Genomic DNA, 25,875 nt, shown 5'->3' with positions numbered 1-25,875 from the left:
TTAAACAAAAAGTATTTCTTTGAGTCATCCAAACATTATTCACTAAATCTGGTGAAGAGTGGACAAAGTGCAAAAGAAATTCACCCTGTCACAGACTGTTAAGAAATGGGGAGTGAAATAGGGGTGGCTCATATGGACTGAGGAGTCCAGCAAATAAAACAGTTTTGACTAAGTCCTTGTGGCGTCACCTGCACCAAAACACATCTTATCTCTTGTTTCTACAGCCATGGCCTAACTCTACACCACATGTTTCTCCTCAGATGTCCTGCTAACTAGCAGACAAATAGGAGCAAAGATAGAGGTAACCACAATGGATGCATCTTTTGAGGCATCTTAAGAGTTAGCTACGGTGGCCCAGACAGGGCAACACAATGCAAGCATCGTGTTTTGGCTTTTTTACTTGTGGCTTCTGCATCTTGTGTTGACTCATCTGGGCCACCACAGTTAGCACAGGCACGATAACAAGTAGAGCTTGACTTTTATTAAAATTATCAGCATCCGTTTGCTAGGCTAAAATGATCTTCCATACAAAGAGAGTGTACAAAACAATACAAATGTCCCATGGGGAAGGACCTTAAGCAGCCGTTTGTTGAGGACAGGAGTAGTTTAATGAATAAGCTCAAAGCTGGGTGGACAGAGTAACAGGCTGTGATTTGATTTGGAGGAACAGTCTGGTGTGGAGAAGTGTGCAGGAAATTGACCTGGACGGATGAAGAGAAACAGAAAGAGTGAGAGGATGTATATGGAGCACAAACCTTGATCCAGTGAAGTGTGTTCCTTGCTCATCAATTACACTGGTCGTCCTAACTTTAGCATTAAAGTGAGTCATATCAGGATCAGTGCCAATGAGCTATAAAAGGTCTGGAAGCCTGCACTTTGATGGAGGGGGAGACAACCAACTGAGCTCCATGAAAGCCAAAGTACAACCTAACAAAGATGCTTCTTGGTTATGTTGACAACAGTCGAACACTCCATTCTTTTTTTGTCTTCATACTGACATACTGAAGTCCACTGCCTCATCCTATGACTGTGGAAATATTGGAAATAATTGCCTGAAACATTTTAACATTGAAGGCAGACGAACGCTGGTGGAATCACAGAAATACCTTTGAACCTGCTACTGGCTGCTGAGCAATGGGTGCAAAAATATAGATTTTTCCTCTTGAGGGATCCGTTGGGAGTGCTAGAGTACGGACTGATGTGTCGTCACAGATGAGACTAACTGGCATGTGACCTAAAATTACACTCAATCAATCATGATTGCAGGGCTTAGAAATTAAGTTACTTAAAGTATTTTTTTCTGACATTCCTTTGTCTATCTGAAGTGCATATCAGTTTGCCAACCTGTGGTGAACATGGCAGACCAACATGGTGAAGAGCAGGAAGGAGGTTTTAGAGCAGCGTGCAGATGAGCTGTGCCCATCAGGTTTGGTTTTTTTTTTTTAATTTTTTGCTGGATTTCTTCGCTCCCCGCTGAGACTGCTCTGGTGAAAAAGTCTCTGAACTGGGTCACAGCTGTGCTACACACAGTGGCACCATAGCACATTTCTCTGTGAGTGAGAACTATCTGAAGGCCGGGGGAGAAAACAAGCGTGCTTGTTAAACTGCCCCCCCTCCAAGCAAGATGAGAAGAGTGAGAAGCCAGAGCAATAAATCATTAATCCACCATAAAAGGGCTGAGGGAGGAAAGGCAGCATCTCTCCGTCTTTTAATGTGAGGCGGATGTATATGGCACTGCAGCTTGTACCTCTGCCACCTCGGTATGGCCCTCTGGAGATAGAGAGAAACTGGGAAACAGATTCTAGAGATGGGAAATAAAAAAAACACAACAACAAAAAGAGTCTTTGAAATGTCCTAGAAGGCTCTCCAGGAGAGGGCAAAGGCAAAACTCAGCTGGGCGTTAGTGGGTCCTTACCCTGCTTTGTCTCTTCATTCATCACTGGAAGCAGCAGTCAGAACATCTGCTGCACATCAGCCCAGCTCTCCCCCATGACATCGCTTTTAACTGAGCTGGATTTCATTTAAAAAAAGAGAAAAACATAAAAATACTAAAAACTGCAAACTCAAACACTAGAAAGTGAATTTAACTATTTAATAATGTATGTATGCAATAGAATTAATTCCCTTCCAGCCTTCTCTCCAGTGAGTTAGAGGTCTGGCATTAAGTGACTTTGTCCTGTCCTTAATTACCGCGGGAAATAAAGATCACCAAATCCGAGCCCAAGTGACGCAGATGCCCAGGTTATAAATTTGTATAATCTATAACTCTGTTGGCCCAGATTGTCATTAAGACATGCTCTTATGCACTCATTGTATTAATGGCTAAATCGAAAGCGTGACTAGATACCTGAAAAGGATTTTAAGCAATCTTCATGATCAGCATTAATGCAGGGGTCCAAGGAGGTCAGGTCCAAAAGGTCTTTAAAGCCAAACTTGAAGATTTGAATAGAGGGGAATCAGTTTCGCTCCCTGCTGAAAGGAAGCAGCAGCCTGCTGCGATGTCCTTCTGCGCTGCAGCTTTCACAAAAAAAGGGAGGAAAATGCTTCCAAAAACAAATGGATCCTTATTACTTTTCATGTTTTCTCTTTTTACCTGTTTCCACTGTTATTCTATTTTCACATACCTGCAGGCCTTGATTTGATTCATGTGCTGTTTTTTATGTTTTCTATGGAACCAAGGCAGTGCAGGTATTACTGGCCACTGGGGTTCTTTAATAAATGAATAAACAACAACTTGCAGCTTCACATAAGCCTAGAGAAGAAGAAAACAAAAAGTTCCATAAGGCTTTCATCAATACGTCAGAGTGTTAGCGGTGAGAAGGAGGAATATAGTGAATATAACAGGACCAGCAAGTGCACATTCACACAGTTCTTGGCATGAGCTAGCTACAACTGTGAAACATGAAATTAAACAAGACACCTGTGTCCACACCCATGTTAGCTTCTCTGTGATTCCGGGCTTAAGCACAGTGGTGGTTTGAGCTAAATGCTATCGTCAGCATTCTAACATGCTCACGTGCTGCGTTCAAGCAATCTCATAACACACCTAATACCGATTTGGGGATGTTCATGCATTTTTCCAAAGTTAGTGCTAACCTTGTAGTCATGCATATAAATAGCCTAAAGTCAGAGGATCACCAAAGTCAGTGAGATTCATCATCTGCATATCATGAAGGCCTGCACAGGCCATCAAATAGTTGTTGAGGTATAAGATATTTCAGTCTGGACCGATGTGGTGGCATTTCTATCCACAGAGCCTCGTCTCCAGCATGGCCAAAAGTTAAGGTAAAGGAGATTTTTGTAAGTAATGCTATTTCTACATAGCCAGTGTTAGCATTAACAGCTGTTTACTTACCAGTGTTGTCAAAGGCTTCGGATTGGACACTACAGTTACTTTGTATCAGAAAGTCCGGCCATGCCAGGGGCTAGCTGGTTAGCATGATAACTTAAGTAGAAGAAAAGAAGTGTTGCTTAAGACATTAAATGCTGGGGAACAGGACAGTATCCGGACACGTTGACACCACCCATACGCACAGGTGTTTAGACACCTGTCTGCCAGTGTGTCAAAACACACACCACTGCCAACCTGGTTAACTAGCATATACATATCAATCATCAATATTAAATCTGATTCTGAATACCAAAACATCTCTGCTGTAGTCAGTGGTGGAAAATAAAAGTACTCCACATTTACTCAAGTGATCCAAGTACAATTGAGGTACTTTTTACTTTATTTGAGTAATTCCATTTCATGCCACTTTTCTAGGTAAACATTTTACGTTTTACTCCATTACATTTACTTATTTTGGTCAACATTTTTTTCTTTTTCTCCATCAGTCACCAGCTACAACTTGTGTAAGTGCAGAAATGTTGGAGTGCTGTGGGATGAGTTACAAGGACTCCAAAAAAACTCCTAAACCAGGAGGCTGCTATTTTTACACTCTGTTCTATTGCAAGGGCTTACATTATGTCCTTATGAATGGAGGTCAGGTCCTCTGCTCACAGTAAGGCTCTTCGTTTAACCGCTGTATTAAAAGGGCTGCACTGGCTAGAATTATGTGACAGGTGTGGAAAATGAACGGCATTTACTTTATTGCTAAACACACAAAACAAACTTGTGATTAAAGAGCACTTATGTGCAGTCTTTGTTGGTTTTGTTCAGAGTAGGAAAGATTCTAGGATATCTTGTTTTGAGTTGTTAAGAGATCGCAGGTATATTATCTGGAAATGCATCTTGGGCTGCAGTTTGCTTACAAATTGGGGAAAAAAACATTATATTTTACACAAAACAGTCCTTACAAATGGTTTCTTATTAAGGAAAAAGTCTGGAGCCTCTTCCCAAACCCGACGTCTCAGCTGTTGCCTGCAATCACCAGCTAATTGTAGCACAGCCTCACTGCTATTAGCCCTCCGTGGCCAGGCTCGCCATTAGCTGATTACTGCACACCCACTATCTTATTAATGTAAATCCCTGAAAGAAAATATGGCCAAGGCACAATATTTATTTTGCAGGCAATTCACACGGTACACAGCCTCAGTTGGCTTCAATGCTTTATAGAGATTTTTAATGAGTCTTAACCAACCACCAAAGAGGACGATTTATTATTCCATCCTCCTGCCTGCTTAAATGAATAAATAAATAGATAAATAAATTAAAAAAAGGAGCAAATTAAAAGAAAAAAAAAGTTTTTTGCACCAGGAGGAGGTACCTGCTGAGGTGAATATGCTGCATTTTAATTTAGTGTTTGGGAGCAGAGGTAATCCATCTATGTTTGTATCTCAACAAATATAATTTAGACCCCGCACTTATCTTGTCTGCACCAGGTGATATACAATACTCTTCCCTTTGTTGACTCTTTTGTTATAAATTAATCAGTGAGCTTGTCCCATTTCTCATTATGTGGCCTCGGCGTTTTGGTTTGACTGCAGCTGTACTGCATCCTTAGCAAAAAAAGAATCATAATTGATAACAGGGTAGCTTTATTGATTTATACAGAAAGAGAATGTCTTGTTATCAGACAACCTGGGAATATTTCTACATGATAGTTCTTGTTTATCATTTGCATCTCAACAGTGTCTGTTTTTTCTGAGTATTTCTGAGAACATACTGTACATTTACTGACTTCCTCTGCCCATTAAGACCAGTGAAGACGTCCGCTGTCACCTCAGCAGCTCTTGGCGAAGCCCTCATCCTCGTCTCATGCTGCCTGGGCACCTGCCAATATGTCCTCATTTAAGAAATCGCCTGGGCTGACAAATGGCTAGCTGTGGCTAACAGAGTGCCGGCCGCCTGTAGGGTCGAAGGAGAAGTGCTCAATCTGGTGTGACAAAATTACATCTCGTGTCGGCCGGTGGGATGAGAGTAGGGGCCTGCAGATGACAAACCGCCAAATCACAGCATCGCCGCTGCAAAATCCCTCCCTGCTGCATCCTAACTGGGTTATCTCCCCGTCTCATTCTCTAACAGTGTTATCTGATTTGCTGCAATGCTCTCCCAGAAATAAGAAAAAAAAGGTATGCAGCTAAGGGGCGGAGATCTTTCCAAATCAATACCAAATCAATACAGCAAAGTTCCTTTATGTTCTTGTGTGAAAAGAGACTGTTTTCTGCAGAGTAGTCTGGGCCTCATCTGCCTGAAGCAATCACACACTCAAATTAGGAGCCATAATAGATTGATGTCTGTTTAATTAGCTTTGCATAATAAATTAATTTGACCTTCCAAAAATAGTACATGCTCAGCAATAAATTTGATATTTAACTGAACCTAAACAATTCAAACTATTATTTTTATATCACTTTAACCTTTGGTGAAGGATTTCTTTGCTTCTTCAGAGGGACAGGGGGATATCTGGGGCAGGGTATTCCTGTGGAGGGGGTAGTAACCTCTCTGTCGTCAAAATGAGCTAAATTTGGAGACATGTTAATTTTGGACTCTCCCCTTGTCTAGTGGATGGGGTTGATTAATGTGGCTCCTTGTCACAGTGAGCTGGCAGAACCAGGACAGTCTGCGCTCCCCCCTCTCCTGTGACTGCAGGCTTTTGGTTTTTTTTTTCCCTCGTCATGACAATAGCAACAAAGATATGAATGACAACATCTGGGCTGTGTGTAACACAACTCAGCCTCCTCCATGTTTGACAGTGGGGACGGTGTTCTTTTTATTGAAATCTTCTGTGAACATAGAGCCAATGCGACTCAACAGAAAGCTCTAATTTTGGACTTTCTCCTAGAAGCATCGTGGCTTGTCAACATGCATTTTCAGCAGACACCAGTTGGGCTTTTTAATGTTTCTCTTTCAAAAGTGGCTCCTCCTGGGTCTCCATCCGTGGAGCCCACTTTCATTCTGCAAGCGGTGCATAGTTCAACTGTTGTACCTTGATCTCGGAGGTGAGCTTGTGACTGTTTTGAAGTTTCCTTGGTTCCTTTTCCACCATTCAGTCTGAGATCAATAATAATATCAGCAGTTGTAGTCACTCGAGCATCAACCTGCTTGGAGATGGTCTTGTTGCCTTTACCTTGACCATTCTTGGCAAATATTTTGTTCCATATCTCCTCAGACAGCTTTCTGCTTTTCTTCCTGTTGTCCATGTTCAGTGTGGTGCACACAACGATACCAAACAGGCTGAACAGCTGATTTAAGATTGAAGACACCTGTGATACTGATTGAAAATGATAGTTTACTTGAAATAGCACTACGATTACTAATTCATCACCACTTCTAATGGGTACCAATCACCATCAATCATTCTGTCCAGGCTATTTTTAGAAGGTCTTTGTAGAATAATCAAGAATTCAGCTGTTTTCACACCTTCTTTGTTTCTTTGTTATTCTTGTGGTAAAGTAAAGGCAGGTGTGCATGACAAAAGAGCTTTTAATTTCAACACTTTCCTGGAAGAACCGAGTATTGTTTAATTGAGGTGTAAGGGTACCTTCACTTTTAGCCTTCACAATACACAGCCATGGAAGGGGACGTGTTCATGAACCCCTCCATGAGAGTGCAGAGTGCTACAAAGAGAACAAATCATCAGCAGGCTCATTACACAACAGCTAACAAGTCATCAAGATACATGAAGGAACATGTACATCATGCCTTCAGGATCTCAGTGTGCTTCTGTTATTGCTTCAAATAGCGACAGACACATTTTTATGGTTGCATTAAAAGCGAAAAGTATTTCTATGTTTAGTTCAGCAGGGGTTTGATCTGTTTTCATTTTCATAGTGGACCCCAGAGACTTCAGTCCTGAACCTTGGAAACTGAATGCCTTAAAAATGAGTGACTGAAATGCTGTGAACATTTGAAGTGACTTTTTTTCTTTTACTTTTACTTTATTTGTACTAAGCTGACAAACAATTCACAATGTGTCTCATTTACTAAAAAACACACAGTGTGATACAATAAAGATCCCCTCCGATGAAAATAAAGTGTTTATCCTTGTTAACGTGTCGACATGGTGTTTTTTATGTAATACAAGACATATGATGAGAGAAATAAGCAGTCAACGCCATGATTGTGCTTTGACTGGTTCACTGCAGTTCCAAGATGAAAAAGTCTCATAAAAGCAGATTCAGGGTTTTCATATGTGACAAACCCAAGGAACCAATCCTGTCAACTTGTGTGGGCGGGGCTAACTAAACCTGAAATGTTGTCAGTACAGAGAGATAGAGTTTGCATTAGCATGACCGATAACACTGTGTCAGCCACTGCCAGTTACAAGCTAACAAACGGCATAAACATATTGAAGATGCTAACTACACTAAGCTTGATACTCTCTGCTCTTTCACCTGTCAGCCTGGAGCAAGCACAATGCCTGATCCAGATTTCTCAAGGAGGAAGTAAGAGTAGATGAGCCTGATTTTTTTTTTCACTTTTAATGTGACAAAACCATATTAAACAAAATATGAATCATAGTTTAAAACATGTCTGGAGGAACAAAATATTATTTAAAACAACATGTTTTAATGTCTGAGACATGTTTTAAGGTGACTGAGACACTCGGAAGCTGATTTAGTGATTTATTGAATATTGATTTAGTAAATATTGAATTTTGGTCTATATTGTTCTTCATCTTGGGACAAACAGGCTTCCATACATTCATGCATTACTGGAATACATTGATGGAACAACATATGCCTACTACACGTAGATAGAAACATGTATCAAACATATGCAAAATCACACTGAATTCATCTGTTGGCTCCTTTTTCCTGCCATCTATAAGATCATATGTGCAAAGCCCTTTTTTACAGCAGTTATAAAAATGTGTGTTTTAATAGGTTTACTACCTTTTGTATGGCTGCACAGCAGCATTTCACTGTTACCTTTCCTTATCTGTCTCAAGTATTGGTCTGTAATTCTGCTCAGCCCGGGAGTGCCAGAGCGCTGCTTACTCAGTGTATTATGTGAGGAGAATAAACAACGCCGCCCCAAGACAGCAGTTAGATGACTAGCACAATGCTAACAAACCGAAGGTAAACACAAGCCTGCCTGTGTGAACACCTGCTCATAGAGATTAATGTGGGCACTGGGGCCAGTAAAAAACATCATTATCATTCAGTCTTATTCAGTTGGCTCTGTAATACAAGGTCAGGCCAGATGTTCTGTGGACAGAAGGCAGCTTATCAATACTGTTGCATTCTCATTATTAGGCAGAAATGTGGTGTATGCACACAGACATACACATATACAAGGCCTGTTCTCAGACAGACAACTCAATATTAAAGTTTTTTTTTTTTTTTTACTTTTTTTTTTATTTTGAAGAGAACAATTAACTCATCTTTCCAATTATAAATCATTTAATTCCAATTATTCCTCTTCATTTCAGAGCAAACAGCTGCTCAGGTCAACGAGGATGATTACAACCGTCACAACAAAGTGAGAAAAAAAACACATTTGATAATAACAACCTACAGTCAAAAGAGGACGATTCTACAGACATCTGTTGGTGCAAGACTCATGATCTGCAACAGTGACATCTCTGGTTTGGATGGTGGATGGTGGTCTGAAGTTTAGGGGTTTGACTCATTCAGTCTGGGTCATGGAGGTGAAGAAGTGCATTCCCTTTCCTCGTTACCACTGCTGAGGTGCCCTTGCGCAAGGCATTAACCTCAATTCACCAGTGCATCTGCTCACTGTCCAGCAGATTAGACTTGTATTGTAGTGTAAAGCGTCTTTTTGAAGAATGCAGGCTATTGATCTACTAAGAATTTACCAGAATTCATTATTACATACAGATTTTGGGGGTCAAAGGTCAATTGCGTGGTGACTTCACAAAACATGGTTTTGGTCTTGTGAATGCAATATCTCTGTAACACCTAGAGGGAATTTCTTCAAATTTGGTACAAACGTTCAGTTGGACTAAAGGACAAACTAATTAGATTTGGGTGGTCAAAGGTCAAAGGTCAAGGTCATGACTCTGGATTAACAGGGATGTAAACTGAAACTAGTCTGAGTAGCGGAGGCATACAATGTTGAGGCATTAATTCTAGTTCTTGTTGTAATCTAACATCCTGGTGAAGCCAAGCAGACACTGAGCAGTTTTAATGAGCTTGTTTGTTGTGTTAACTCACACTTCGACCAGGACTTTGACTCGTACGCTCACAGTCGTAAGTAAAGAAGATGACTGTGTCCTCAACCATGCTGACAAAAAGAGAGAGCGTTACTTTCTACTATTGCACTGTGAGCAGAAAGAAAGAAGAAGAAAAGACAAATATAGAGCCACAGATGTAGACAACAAGATCTGTCTGTTCTGCTGTAAATTTCAGTCTGAGTCAAGAGTTTTAGCCACAACACGTAAAATACTACTCCAGTATTATTAAGACAAGCTCACTACAGTTTATAACAGATTTACTGACAGCAGCCCTGTGGGACATTGGACCGTGGCACTGTTTAAACTGCAAGAATGATGACCAAAGTTTCCAGAAATCCAGCCAACAGCCAGATTATTTATCGTTCAGGCTATTAATCAGGCACTGTTACCCCCACCCCTCAAACCAGAGCCTATCTGGTAGAAATTCAGCCTAATTCTAAATTTAGTCAGGGCCTACCGATTTGGGGTAAGTCATGCTGAATCCATTCTGTACAGATCTGTACAGCATTACTGCAGAGCAGTAACTTAAGAGCATCCTTGATGTTCACTGCGATGGATTAATCTATTTCAACCAAGCACCTTGTCTCTCAAACTTAAGAAACCAGTGGATCGCAGGTGTGGTTATTTACAGGTGCACTATGCAGGATATTTATATGAAATTACACCTCATATTCAAGCTGAGAGGTCCATCTCATCTTCTTCCTTTGGAACAAGATGTGTAGATTCACCTTATTTGCATAGATGAGTGACATTTCTGAATTACTTAATCGCACTGGTACCCACTGTGATACATGGAAAGACCAAATTTCTAGCACATGCAACAGCCAAGACCCTTTGCACCAAAGAGCAGCTGCAGTACTGAGTACTGATGTCTGTGTGGTAAAGGATCCATATGGGATCAAGGGGAGTAAAGACACCTGTTTAAGACAGACAGCACTCCTATCTTTTTCAACAAGCCCTCCATCAGCGTCACTCTGACGTGTGATTTGGCTGGCTGGGATCCTGCGTGGCAACCTCATCCATCTTTATCGCTGCTCTGGGAAGCACGCAGTGATGGGCGTCGGATGACAGGCGCAATAGAGCTGCCGGCTTTATCTATCGCCGTGCCTTCTCAGCTTCACCCTCTGAGAGCTTTGAAGGGCAGCTTCCGCAGACTGATAGCAGAGAGATGAATCAGGGATGAGGGCCCAGAGGCTGTTCCCCACCACCTACACCATTATTCCATTCCCAACTTCATTCATAGTATTCATGTACGGGGACGCTGCTGCCTTGATGCGTCTGGAGTCGCTGGAGTGAGGAAGGAGCCTGTTAAGCGTGTCTTTGCAGGTAGAAGCACAAACAAGTAGGGATACATTTTTAACCAGAGGAAAATAAAGGAGGAGGTCTCAAACATTTCATGTTTACAATGGAGGTTTTGTCTTAGTGTGCCACACAGCTCCCAGAGCACCAGACAGGAAAACACCTTGATTTATTTAACAGCAGTCTACATTCAACTGACAGATGGAAGATTTAATGACAACTCATGTTTTGAGTAACTGAAATGATTTATTTATTGTGTTCTGACATGCACATTAGCTTTCATTTTTGTAAATCTATCAGCATTTTGTGTTTTGTTTTTTTTTGTTGACATTTTGTTAACTGTGTAATTCTTCACCCACATTCAAGCTACTACAAGTCGTCAAACATGCTGATGAAACATAAAGGACGACCCACTCAACCTCCACCCACCATCTATAAATATATATAATAAAAATCCACACAGTAAAGTGAGACAGTTCAACTGCAGCTATTAAGATATGCAGCTTAATTATGAATGAGCTATGTGTGGGCGTAATAAGCACGGCTAATACAATGGCTCTTTGCACAATATGTGCCTCAGTGTATAAATTAGTGCCAGTTTAAAAAGAAAAAGGGGAAACACACCACATTACACTTTAATTATGAAGAAATAATTACATTATATTGCTTCAGGTCACAGGTTGGTCTTTCATTGGTTTAGGTTATAAAATCTCATGTGGAGTTGGGTTTGGAAGTACAAGCGACTGAGCCACGGAGGGTTTGGAGCTGGGCTTCATTAGTACTTTATTAACATTGGATCTTTCCAAACCCATTGCATCAAATCACAGTTCTTCAACTTTATTGCTAAAAAAAGATTATCATTATCTTCCAAAAAGACCAGTATGAGAGTTTTCTGATCTGAAGTTTTGTCTGGGCCTTAAAAAATCCACTACCAATAACTGTTAAAAGATTATAAATATAACTGTTTCCTGATCACCCATTGCTATGGTTAAAATTTGGTTTAGGCAAAGGTTAATGATAAAGGTTAGGGAAAGAATGTAAGTTTGTAAGTTTTGCTATTGCTACATAGCTGACGTTAACATTAACAGCTGTTTATTTACCAGTCAGGAGGAAACGTTTTGAGTTCAGCATCAAACCTCATTCCTTTACTCGCCAAGAGCTGTCTCCAGTGGTTGACAGCAACCCTCATATTCACTTCTTTTCTTTTACTGACGTTAGCATGCTAACCAGCAACCCCCGGTCCAGCCTGATCATCTTTTCACTTTCCAATACCGAGTCACTGTAGCATCCAGTCTGCCTTGAAGCAGTAGTGCTGCTCAGAAGACGTATTATAACCTCTTGTCTTGTGAATGCAACAAAGGCTGAAGCTCTTTGCAAGGCTGGTAATTAAACAGCTATTAATGCTAATGCTGACTGTGTAGCAATAGCAAAACTTACAAATAGCTCCTTTAAAACAAAATAAAGATGTCAAAGATCAGACCATCTGCCTAGACCTACTTCCCAACATGTTTTTGGTGCAACAAGAAATATCACAGTTCAAAAATGTTAACATAGGTTGTTTTAGGGGTTTGAATAATGACCAACGCTTTTCTGGTGAGGACCGTAACGCCAAAAATATGCCTGCCAACAGCTCCGAAACTGTCTTAGGAACATGTAGCAACAAACCACAGAACAGTTGGCTGGGTTTGTTAATGGTGAAGTTAGATGGTGCTCAAACCTTACAACCACAGGTGAGAGACCTTTTTAAATCATAACTTTTCAAATTAAACTAATGCACTTCAAGTAAAATAACCCATTATCTCACACAAACACACGGGTAACACACCTATTTTAACATTCAGCCACATAATGAACTGATGGAATCCTGCACAGCTACTAGCTGTAACCTAGCATTTGCTCTGAAGTGCTTGGGATGCCTGAAAGGGACAAATGCATAGCAGTGATGTTCCATTAACTTGCAATATCTTTACATGCTAGTGGCCTATTAAGAAATTCACCGGTTTCATTTTCTGAGCCATTTCTCGCCAGCTATCTGTACACTTGTCAGCAAGAATTAATGTGCAAATTAAGCTTTGAAAAGTAGCTGAAGGCCTTATTCCCAGGTCTAATGCATAATGGTCTTGGGTGCATTGCAACAGAGACTCTGTGTCCAGAGCAAGCACAATCACACTGCAGCTGGTCTGTGGATGATGTAGTCTATGTCAAAATGAATGTCTTTTTTTAACATTAGTAAACAACTTAAACATGGAAGTTGCCATGCTTTTAGCATTGATAAAATGACATACAAATGTGCTTTCCAATGCCTCTTAGAAAATGAAAGACATAGAATGAGGTCTCTCAGACATTTACAGGTACTCTACTTCTACTTCATATCATTTCAATGGAAATATGGTTCTTTTTTACTCTCTACAAGCTTATGAGATTACATAAAATCTTAAAGATTGCTTGCGGCCAAACAGGTTGTGACTCCTTGTCACATTTAAGATGTCTGGATTGTTAGCAGTGCCACCAAAAGTAATGTATGAGGCAAAGATGAGATTGAAATTTTCTTATAGTTTTCTTACATATTCTCATTTTGAGTCATAACTTTTGGGTTTTAGAATATTAAAAGTAAACAAATCTTAATTGGTATGTTTTTTTAACTAAATTTGGCTTTAGGTTTATAATTTATGTCAAGAATAGGTTATTTTAGTCATTTTCTTTGGTAGTTAATTACTGATACTTTAAGAGAGCACTCCCTTGCACATTTACTTCAGTTAAGCTGTGGTATGGAGGTTAGACTAGCAGTCGAGTCATATGGTTTTCATACCATGAAGAGGTGGTAAGGATTATTGTGGAACTATACAGGTTGAACACAAGTATTCGAGGCACAATGAGACAAAATTAACACAAAATATTACATACGTGCTCCAACATAAATACTATTCTGTTTTATTACTAATCATCTCATGACCTCTCAGACTTATCTTGTGACCCTTTAGAGGGGCCCAACAATTTGTTGGAAACAAGTGAATTAAACTACCCAAGTGTATATACCATAGCTTAAACTAACTCCACCTCAATCAACAGTCAAATGCTACTTGCTAAATGCTAATATTTATGATAATGTATATCATATACCTATTATATTATATATGTGTGACAGGGGTCACTTTTCTGCAAAACAAGTACTTTTGATACTTGAAAAAGAATTGATGATGACTGCATGTTTATTTAAGTGGTAATTTGGATGCCTTTTACTTCTATATTGTTGTGTTGGTACTTATACTTAAGTGAAGGATTTGAATACTTTCTCTACCACTGTTCAACAGATATTTTCAAAAGCTGCCCTCTCCATGGATCCTCTTAAAGTAAAGTATGAAGGAGCAAGAGATAAAATGTCCTCTGCAACTAGAAAATAAAATACTTCAGTCGGAAATCCAAAGAATCCTTGGCAGTTTCCAGGATATTCAATGCTCTGGATAGGATTTGTCATCATTTGTCTTCCATGCCTTACTGAGACATCCATCCCTGTCAAAACTCTGAACAATGAGGAAAACAAAACTTGTGGGCCATGATAAGCTGTCAACCGTGGTCATCTAGAGGCAGTGCACTGTCTGAGCCTTCCATAGAGAGAGAATTTATTGGCCCTGTAACAAATCGAAACAAGTGTCCAGGCAGAACATTTGGAAAGCAATTAGTCATGTAACGTCAAGGAGAGTTGCATCGAGGCGGCTTTATATGTGAAAATCCCCTGGGTAGCTGGAAACCTGCTGGCTGTTACAAACAGGCTGCTGGTGAACATATGAAACTCAAACCCTCAGACTGCTTCGGTGGTGGCAGTGCCAACACAATGACAGCTTGAGTCTGAATGGTGACCTCCGAGTGTCTGTGAGCCCTGAGAACTTTCCTTGTAAAGTTTTCTCATTTTCACACCATCCAGGTTGAGCTGAGAAGAGAGTCGTCTCTTCACTGCTTTCTTTGCCCTTTATGAAATTAAGAGAGTGGGGAGAACAGTTCCATCAGTGATTCCATTTTCCTCCTCGCAAACTGCATATTGCTCATTAAATATTAACTGACAGGCCTGAGCTTCCTTGCATTTTGATTATTGTTTTTTTTTATATATAATTATTTATGGCTGACAGGTTAAGACCGTCAGCAGAATGTCAATAAGAGTGTTTCAATTGATGCAAATTGAAAAGCATGAAAACAACCAATTAGGTGTTTTCTAAATTTTACTTGCTTTATAATTCACCGGACATAACTGATTTCCGACTATGGGTGATATGTGGACACTGTGGAGACAGATACACAGTGCTCTGTATACATACAGTATGTACAGGTTTTCCACTCCATAACCCCCATTTCTATCTCTCTGGAAATCAGGAGGGGGCCACAGTCCCCCCACCACCCTCTACAGTTAAAGTGGTTTTGATGCTCCAGGTAGCAATAACAGGCAAGACTCAAACCAGACACTGCACTGCTGGTGCCTCACAGTTGCAAGCAAACTCAGCACGCCACATAGTCCCCTTCGCACTGGAAGCTTCCCTCTGAGCTGAGTGTTTTCAGTCTTCACTTTGGGTGTTGGACTTCAAAATTCACTGCAGATCCATAGTATCAAACCAAAGACCTCAAAACTCCAGTGTAGTCCTCTTACTACCTCTGCTATTTTCACAGAGACTCTTGAGCTCTATTTCTTCTTCTTTCCATTGGACACCGGATGACAAAATTCAAAAGCACCCTACAGGGATCAAATCCACCAAAAGCTACCAAACAGTCTTCTTACTCCTAGAGCTACCTTACCAGCAAAGCTTGCTGTATTTTTCATAGCCCTTGAGTCCTTCCTCTGGATGTTGGACTTCAAAGAACAAAAGTTGCCTGAGGATTAAACCAACCTTGACTTCTGAATGGCTTCCAAATGGCTCTAGGAGAAAAGGCTATTGAGACGTTTGGAGGGTTTGATCAAATTGATCCTCACTAAATTCAAGTCCATTGTCCAAAGGAAAGAGTCACAAGCTCCATGAAATGAAGCTGTGTCTCATTAAAAAGATAGCTGTTAAGTTTTGAAGACCCGGGGTCAATCCTCAAATGCAGCACTGAATTCTAAAGTAAACACTCAGAAGCTCCAACAAACCTGTTGAGAGAGCCTAAGAGCTGATATATCCTGACTTCCTAATTGTGGCTGAAAACAAGAAGTCTTCCTACCTAAACAACCATATACTGTGTTTGTCCCTTCCCTTTGATATGACCCACAGGAGTGTACCATAGGTAGGTGTACTGGACATTATCAGTTTGAAATGGAAAACAAATAACATAGTTATTTAAGGCTACATTCAACGATACATTCAAAGTGTACATGCACCTTGGTTGTCATCAGTCACTGGTATCCTTTTCACTTGAACCAGTTGAACACAAAAAGGGATCGCAGGATGTAAGTAATGGAAGCCACACATAAACTCAGCCTGCAGGTTAACCAATAACAGGATGTTATTATCATTATTCAGGTGAACTTCTTTTTACCAATTGTTACAGCGAAACATTACAACAATATTCCATAAACTAAGTTACACTAATGGTGATGCACTGATTGCGCATTTTCATGCCACCAAAACTCGGACCTGTCAAGGCATGGACTCTACATCTGGTCTACAAATGTTAGCAGCAGATCCTCAAGTCCTCTGAGTTGTGAGGTAGAGCCGCCATGGATCAGACTTGTTCCACACTGTCATGGTTTGTCCCTCTCAGTAGATACTCACCACTGCTCACCGCTACAGGAGCACCCTACAAGCCTTGCCATTTCAGAGATACGTAGTTCGTCCAGTCATAATCATTTGGCTCTTGTCAAAGTCGCTCGGGTCCCCTGCCAATTTCGCCGACATCCAGTATGTTGACGATGAGATCTGACTGTTCACTTACCGTCTAATATACTCCAGAGCTTGACATGTGCCATTGTCATGAAACAATCAACAATTATTTGCTCCATCTGTTCTGAGTTTGCCACTGTATTTACACTTAGTTGTCCATTTTCCAGTTGAGGAACAACTTCCAAACAAACTCATTAGGTTTCTGTGAGGCACGACAATCTCAGTGGTGGAAGATGCCCCTTCAGGTCCTATCACAGCTGGGTCCTTTGAATGTTCTAGCTTGAGAATAGAGATATTGTTAACAGCCAATGGCGAATAATAAACCTTAGGACACCTATGATACCTATGACATAAGCAAGAGGAAAATGGCAAATGCTGGGGAGGAATTTGTGTTTTTTCTTTTAAAGAAATCTGAATTATTTAACTGACTGTGTTACTTATTTATGGATTCAATTAAAGTTTTGACTGCTCATTAGTGACATTTGTTGCCCGTAGGGTACGATGTGACATCATACGGCACTCAGGGTTTGCAGAGTTTGCTCAGGCTTTCTATCAAACTGGAGTTCAGTCTCTGACTGCAACTTTGGCACCGCCGCCTTTTCCCCTCGGCGGTCCCAAGACACTAACGTTTGCTCTGATCATAATGTACCACAAGACAAGCTTACTGGCAAGATTTGATTATCAATAAGCCAGCTGAATTGAGAATGTACTTGCTATAGCTTGCTTGACAAGCTCTGACTAGCACCCGTCCACTAGGCTGGTGAATTATGAAAACCACTGATGGATGAAATATGAACATCAATCTTTCTCAGCTCCTGTCTGCTGAATAAATTACTTTTAAAGTTCATTGCCATGTTTGCAGACATGTGCTTCAGAGAATGCTCATGCCTCCCTGGTCCCTGCTCCCCCCCTTATATGTTGTCTCGTGAGTGGAGGGAAATAATCTGTGAGACGGAAAGTGATACTACAAGAGCATATGAGGATATTTTGTGGAGACTGTCTGGACTGATGAGAGGTTTGTCCTGTTGAGTGCACAGGACATGAAGGCAGCAGAAAGGCAGGTTGATTGTCTGATGATTTGTCTTATTGTAATTCAATAAAATAAGATACAGTGCTTTGAAAATGTCCCATGTGAGGAGCTGTTCATTCTGATACCGTCCATGCTCTGTGGGGTTTCCTTTAAGTAATTCTGCTGTGTGGCAAGGACATTTCTCAAGTTTTACAGGTAATGAATGGGGTTGTATTTCTTTTTTCTTGCCCCAAGTGAACATAAATAATACACTTCTACACAATAGAGAAAAAATAGCAAAGTGATGTGTGACATTTTCTGGATCAGTTCCAACTACATTCTTCTTCCCTCTGAATCCACTGTTTCCAATTTGTCTCTCATTTCTTGTTAAAAAAAGAAAACGAAGGACAATGTAGACGAAATGTCTGGGACTACACTACTGTGAATGTCTGAGTCCTCTTGAATTCTGTGCGAATAGCCCGTCTGGACTCATGAATTTTTAATGGAATAAGCACATCTTAAAATGCAAATACATGTTCTGTCCACAGAAAGAGGGAAGAAGAACAGTTAAAGACAGGTAGTAGTGTAGCACTGAAACAGCAAGGTGGGAAGTGAGAGGCCTTGGGTTAGAAGGGTGAATGTTTATGTGTTTTTTTGTTTTTTTTTTGTTTGTTTTTTGCAATAAACGCAGTTGTTGTTGTTAACACAAAATACAACAATAAAAATTGTTTGAATGGTACAAAACAAGAAGGTAAAGCTATAATATGTGACTTTTCCACATTAAAATGTCAAAAATGACTAGACCTACAGTATTTTGTGCACTTACATTATCCCAAATGCTTCCATTTGTTTTCAAATTTAGAGAAATATTTATGATTGTAATTTCAATCAAGGTAACGGTCCGTTTAATTTGGTCACCTCTTAGTGACGTCATATCCCCTTTGCACATGTCAGTGTTGTGGTTGCCTGCCAGAAGTGTCAGATTGGACTTTTCATCCAATTTTAAGCTAAATTTTTAAGATACTATTTTTACATCTTGGTTGTTTTTAACTATATATTTTAACAAGATGAAAAACTTTAGTCATTGGACGTCTGGATCTTAAATTATCAGAGAAAAAAGCTGAGCAAACGTTAGCAGCAGCTCAGATCCCAGCACCTCTGAGACGTGCTGTGCCCGATGAACAATGTTTGAGAAACAGTCATTTTTTAATGTGAAAGTTCTTTATTCAGTGTTTCTACCTGTTTTAATCACCTGGTCCATTTGTTTTGGAGAGGAGATGCCTCCAAACTCCGTCTTTGGTCATTGTTTTGATAAGGAGACCCCTGGTGGCATTACATATTGTTCGTTTTACATTGAAGAAAATGTAAAAATGTGTAATGTTTGATGAATAAATCCTAAATTAAATACATAAACAATGAATGCTGAAATACCTGCATTAATAAATGAATGTATTAACATATGTTCATATTTCATCTGGATATAAACATCACCCAAGAACATAAAGGTTTCTTGGTTTTTGGTTTGACTTTAAGGCTGAAACACGTCTTTTTATGTTAGAAATCAATTAAATATCAAATGATGTAGACAGCATTTAACCCACCACCCTCTCCTGTTTCCAATCCTACTTTTTAACCAACTCACATATCAGGGCTTTTTGAACTACATCAGCTCTCACACAGGAAACATAACAACATTAACTGAATCACAACTTTTTTGGGAATCATTTTTCTCTCTGAATTTTCTGCCAACTCATCGTTGGTCTGATCTTTCTCCATATGGTTGTACATCTGAGTTGCTGGGTATACAAATCAATCAATAATCCTATATCAAACTCAGAAGCCCCTAAAGAAAAGAAAGATAACATATTTTTTTCACAATAGTATGATGTTATTGATCTGATCTGGATTCAGCCTGATCAATCTTTGCTTGTCAAAAATAATTCAATTCCACCTGCGCTGGAAATTTAAGGAGACAGCAATTGTAGCTGCTCATAAACCTCTAATGAATCTTTTGTTGTGACTGTATATCATGACTCTTGTCAAAGCATCAGACCATCTCTTTTGGTATATGATTATGTTCAAGTTCTATGGTTGCAGTTTACATTATGAAAACCAATAATATCTGCTGAGACACTGGGATGCACAGTGCGCCCTGCAGCCTGCATAATAAACACTGGCCTGTAGTCTGGGTCTCGCTGAACCCATGGATGTATTGTGAATGCATCTCTTGTTTCTAGTCAATGGCAGTCTGGATCTGAATGTGTAATAGTTTCCCTTGAGATACGAGTGTTTGATTTTTAACATCTGGCAGCGCTGTTGTAGCTGTTCATCAGTGAGGTGACAAAAGTGTGGCGTAATGCAAATACAAACTGAAAAAAGGGGGGGGGGGGGGCCTTCCAAAAATAGCCACCAGTGATTTGGAACGGTGCCTTTAATCCAAAACAATGTTAACCATACTTAGGCAAGCATTCCTCACATCCCTCATCAGATTGTTTTCATGGTTGTGACACCAGTTTGTTGAAGAAATAACAAAATAAATGTGATATTAACCTCTAATTAATTTATAAATAAATAAGGGAGAAAAAAAAAAAAAAAAAAAGAAGAGAGGGGGGGGGGGGGGGGGTCTTCCAAAAATAGCCACCAGTGATTTGGAACGGTGCCTTTAATCCAAAACAATGTTAACCATACTTAGGCAAGCATTCCTCACATCCCTCATCAGATTGTTTTCATGGTTGTGACACCAGTTTGTTGAAGAAATAACAAAATAAATGTGATATTAACCTCTAATTAATTTATAAATAAATAACTTCTACAGTCTACAGTTGGAATATTTGTATCATTTTTGGAAGTGACTGAAATGAAGTGGTATATCCCTGTTGTTGTTGCTATACCACAGTCTATTAACATAACCTCATTATGATCCGAAGGCCATTATAATATCTTGTGGCCCAGCAATATGGCTACATTTTCATTACTCTGCAAGATGTCAAGGGCCTCTTCTACCAATCTCCACTTCTAAACAAATGGCACAGGTCCACATTAATCCAGCACACATGGAGGCATCAGTCAGCCTCATTATAAATATACTGGTGGACCAGAGTGTACGGAGAGACCACTGACCCCAGTGCTAGTGATGCTGTCTGGCATGTTGAGTGAACAGAATACAATCTATACAAAGTTTGGCCTAATGAATAGCAAACCATTTTGAAATCTGGTGCATGAAAAGTCTTCATAATATGGGTTTCTCCACAACGACAGCAACATAAATCTGCCATGAAATACTTCTCTCTTCGCACAGTTTACCTGCTAATTGAATTTTCTGTGCATGCCTTCTGTGAATTATATCCACATTTAACGGTTGTCGTTGATCCCAAGAGTGCTGCTGCCGCAGAGTAGGTGGGGGTCACCTTGCTTTAGAGAATGCGGTGACAGGGGGAATCACATGGAGTGTGTAAAACTGAAATGGTTCAACCTCCCTGGAGCATGAATGTGCTTCATTGGAATGTGTCCATTCTAATTCAATATTTTTGTGAACGAAGTGGGAATTTGTTTGTGAGAGAAAAGGTCAAAGGATGACAACAAAAACATAATGATACAATATTCATATATTTAGCACATTTCATAGAAATCTTTGTTTTCGAGATACAAAGTGTTCATCCAGGGAAATGCCAACTGGACAAAAACTTTTTTTCAGTGTGAGTGGGGAAACTCAGGAGATGAGCAGCTACAGACCATTCACACTGTGCCAGCACAGTCACAGCAAAGTAAATAGTAACGTTAAGCTTGATGATGTGTTGGAGGTCTTTTAATTTGCACAAACCACTTGAAGAGTCTGCAGCTCTTCATCAACAGCTCACTGAGGCTGTTTCATCTTGCACTATTTCTGCAATAATTAAAACTATTAAAATAATATGTCCACTCTGAAAAATAATTAACAAAGTAACTCTGTGGCAGAACACACATACATTTTACTAGCTGCTTCACAATAAAAGCCTCTAGCTAGGAAAGCGTTCAGCATAAATTAGCTATAGCAGGAAGGTTTTGGTATTTAGTGCATTAGCAGTAAATCAAAAAAATGTATCAATGAAAAATTTTAAAATTTAAAACTGTAAAATTAAAAAAATTCTTCCAACCAGTCCTCCAAATTAAAAGGACAAAAAATATTGTTTGTCCATTCACTCCAGAAGGACACAAAACTATTTTAAGAAGTGTAAATATATTGTAATGTACATGATTAACGTTAAGGTAATTACGTGATTAACATTGACTTTCAGTTGAAAATGGGAAACAAACAGCGGACTCCCCCCTTCCACTCTGTGGAATTTGTTGATTTATAATAACATTGACTAATAGCAACTTCCTCCTTCGCTGCTTGTTGTCCAAAAATATAGAAATGAGATTTCAAAATATCTAAGAAAAATCAACTGAAACATTTTTGCACTTGGAGCACAAACACAAATCTTAAAAGCTTGTTTCACAGCACTTTTATCTAATTCACAGGCTGCACTTTGGAGCAAGTTATTACCTCAGAGTGGCTGATTTTAGAGCCAAATAAACAAATGTATCATAAATAGATGCCATTACTGCTCACAGATTATGGATTACTTACAGAGTCACTTTCGTGCACCCTGATTTTTAGATAGAATTATCTAAGATAACAAAGAACAAAGAAAAAATAAATAAAAAAAGAAACATAGGGTACGACTGTTGTCTCCTGACTCTGAAAGCATGGCTTTTGTCTCCATAATACCATCTCTCCCTGGGTGCAGAAGCAGTAAATATGGAGCCCTAGGCTCTCAGCGTGATCAATAATTCCTTCAGCCTCAGATTCCACACTGATAAAGCACTTTGATGTGGACCAAAGTGCAGGAGAGAGAGGCTGTCCTGGGGGGAGAAAATGTGAGGAAAAGAGGCTTCATTATTTCAGGCAGCTGTCAGCAGGTCATATTCAATTAGCTCTAATACGTTTGTCAGTTTGGGAAACAAAGCAACAGTATGGAAGAAGGGGTAGATAGACAGATAAATAAATAAAAGCTTGAGTAATTTCGGGACCCTCTCTCTCAGAGATACCAAATCAGAGCAGGATGCTCGGCGGGCGGCCGGAGACCCATCAGAGTGGGAGCATGTTGTGAGACCGAAAAACAGAGGTGCAATCAGCTGAATGGTGGCAAAACCCAAATACCTCTGATGCCAACCGACCATTTTAGCTGTGGTGAAACGTGTTGTTTTTGTGGCTCTATTTTGAGACAGGAATCACACTAGAGCCCACCAAGAAAACAAAACATTTCCAAAACAAAGTTGAAGTTTCAAGAACATATTGGAGCATTGACGTGTAAAATTTCGGACTTGTTTTGTGCACATTTATCTCCAATGTCTGTGGAAGAGTATGAGCCCCTTCACTGGTCTCTAGAATAAATTTCCCTGGATTGAATCATTTGATAATAAATAGTTCACCAACCGCTCTGTGTAAAGTGAAAGCAGATGCAATGTTTGCTAATTAACTCTGAGATGAATGGCTATTCCAAGAAGCTAATTTAGTTTGATTGGTAGAGTTTTTTCTTTTTAAATGGGGTTCATGTTATTTGAATGGGGTTGGGAATTTATGGTAAAGCAACTCAACCTGGAGTAGTTCGGCTATTGAAATTACATTAGCTTAATTACCCTCTTTCTTACTTGAATTAGGTCATCTGTGTTAACTGACACTTTGATTTACTCTACAAACCACATTTTCAGCCTCAGTGTGTGTAAATAAACACCTATTTCCTTTTCTTCTGTCTGAACTGCTTCTTAAAGACTTCTGCTAAATTAAATATGTGGCTCTTGTCAAGAACCTGCCGACTTCAAGAGGAAAACCTGAAGTAAAAGTGCGATGAGGGCTGAATTTATAATGAAAAGATCAGAGAAAATAATCAAGCAATTTGTTAAATAAAAAAAACATACACATGCATCACCACCTACATGCAGCAGCTCCACTGTAAGTAATTACTGTTTGTTTCTAATGCATGTCAAAAGAGCCTATTAGAGCCGATGAGGCGGTCTGCGCTGGAGCAGTCATTACTCCTTGGACCTCGCGGAGCAATTAGCTCTGCAGGATTAAGTTACTCTTCATTGTACTTGTGGAATATATTTTTTAAAAAACACAACATCAGTGCACTTCATCTTCTCTGCTGTTGTTGTGGAAGTCAATGGTGTGATAGATAAGATAAAAGCCGCCCGAGAAGAGCACTTAACAAACTTTATGGATACAAGAGTGTTTTTGTTTAAAACTAATGCAAGTGGAGACGCTTTTGAACAATATCTGTCTCCACTCCAGGCTTGGCATTGAATAACCTTGTGTATGGTTTTGAACATCCATCCAAGCCTATTCACATAAATATACTACCCCTAAATAAATATACTAACCCTAACCCTAATACTACACATACAATTCATTCATTCATTCATTCATTCAACTCTTAAAGCCACAGTGAAATGGCACTTAGACCATCTTGAACTTGTGTAATGTGAAAAATTTCCAGGTGAAATGGTGTTCTGTATGAGGGCCGGGTTTCGTTACGAGAGGGATTTAAAATCAACCTTAAAATCTGATGAACACAGGAGGCTCTGTAACATGCATACCTACCCACACTCTACCCACTAACAGTTATGGGCGGTTTTATATGACAGGTGAGGTTAGTTTGTCACTCCAAATCACATTTGATGATTTGGAGCGACACAACCAAAGGGTTTTAGCATATGACTTTCATCAAAAAACATGACAAATAACATGTAAATAAAATGAGCATGACTAAAATATAATCAATCATACACATTCACATAGATAAGAGTATTTACATGTCATCATGTGGTGGGTGACACCATATCTGGTCCATAACAGGGAGACAAGCATCTTCATAAGTGTGTGAAATGATTTTTCATAGCGAGACAAAGTGCTACTGTGAGTGTCTGAAAACATGGCGGCTGAGATAAAAAGAGAACCTGCAATGAGAAACATGATGAAAGTACGTGAAATTAAGAACTTTAACTTAATATTTCAGAACTAAAGAATGGCGACTCTCAAAACTCAACAATAAACTAACTTTGTGATAAAAATAAAGACCTTTGAGGATGAATTGAGGAGCTGCTGTATTTTTTTTTTATTTTTTTTACTAAACCTGAAGAAGTTGCCTCTCAGTGTTTCCAATCTCTTTTAACCAATCGCTCTGACGGCCCCTCTCTGCCTGATTGGTATTCACCGGCCGTGCAGTCGGTAGCTTTCATTTCATGTAAGTTCTGCAGTGCACCCCTGATTCAAATGACTTTCAATCTCTTTGTTCTGGGCAGCAGTCCAGGCCAGAGGGCCGGAGAATGATGCATTGAGGTGGTTTATTAATGTGATATGCTGCACAACCACCAACGACGACATTCATATTTCTGCCCTGCCGCCTCTGAGCCGATCTGCCAGAAGTACAAGATCACCCCAAGGTACCGCTTCTGTCAAACCGTGCTGGTTCCTCCATAAAATCTGTGTCCCCTCCACCAAATCATCCACTGAAACACCATCCATCACATCCAGTTCCAGGTTGTTTCCATATTTCTCACTAACTGAGATAGACAGTCACTAATCGAAAGGTAGCATTTGCAGTTGATCAAACATATGTTGAAAATGGAAAGCAAAGGGGGAACTTCATGTAAGCAGGGTCAAATGGTAGGAGGAGGTGCATGTTTGAAATCCACCCCATTTTTTGATAAGGCAGATGAGTTTTGCATAAAACCTTTGCTGCTGGATATGATATCAAACAATCAGCTGTTGCAATGAAGTAGTTTTATAGAACAAAAATAACAAGCAACACACTCACTCTGCTCTGAAGACATTTTTAATAAGGGCAGAAACTGCACACTGTATAGTATACTCATATTATTGTTGGAAAAAACCTTGCCAATAGCATGTGAGCAGCTCTTGTTCAGACCAAAGACATATACTGGAGCATAAACAAGCAAATACTGTTCATCATGATCTTCAATTGCAGAAGCACATCGTATCACAGCATCATATTTATACAACTAGATCAGTTAAAAAAAAGACTATATTGATCCGGAATGGATCAGAATAAGGTACATTCAGAATCCACCTCAGTCAATTTCAAATCACAATGCTCTG

Source organism: Seriola dumerili, unplaced genomic scaffold, assembly GCF_002260705.1.
Source record: "Seriola dumerili isolate Sdu_G_001 unplaced genomic scaffold, Sdu_1.0 BDQW01000044.1, whole genome shotgun sequence".
Taxonomy (NCBI): domain Eukaryota; kingdom Metazoa; phylum Chordata; class Actinopteri; order Carangiformes; family Carangidae; genus Seriola; species Seriola dumerili.
This window is presented reverse-complemented; position numbering follows the sequence as displayed.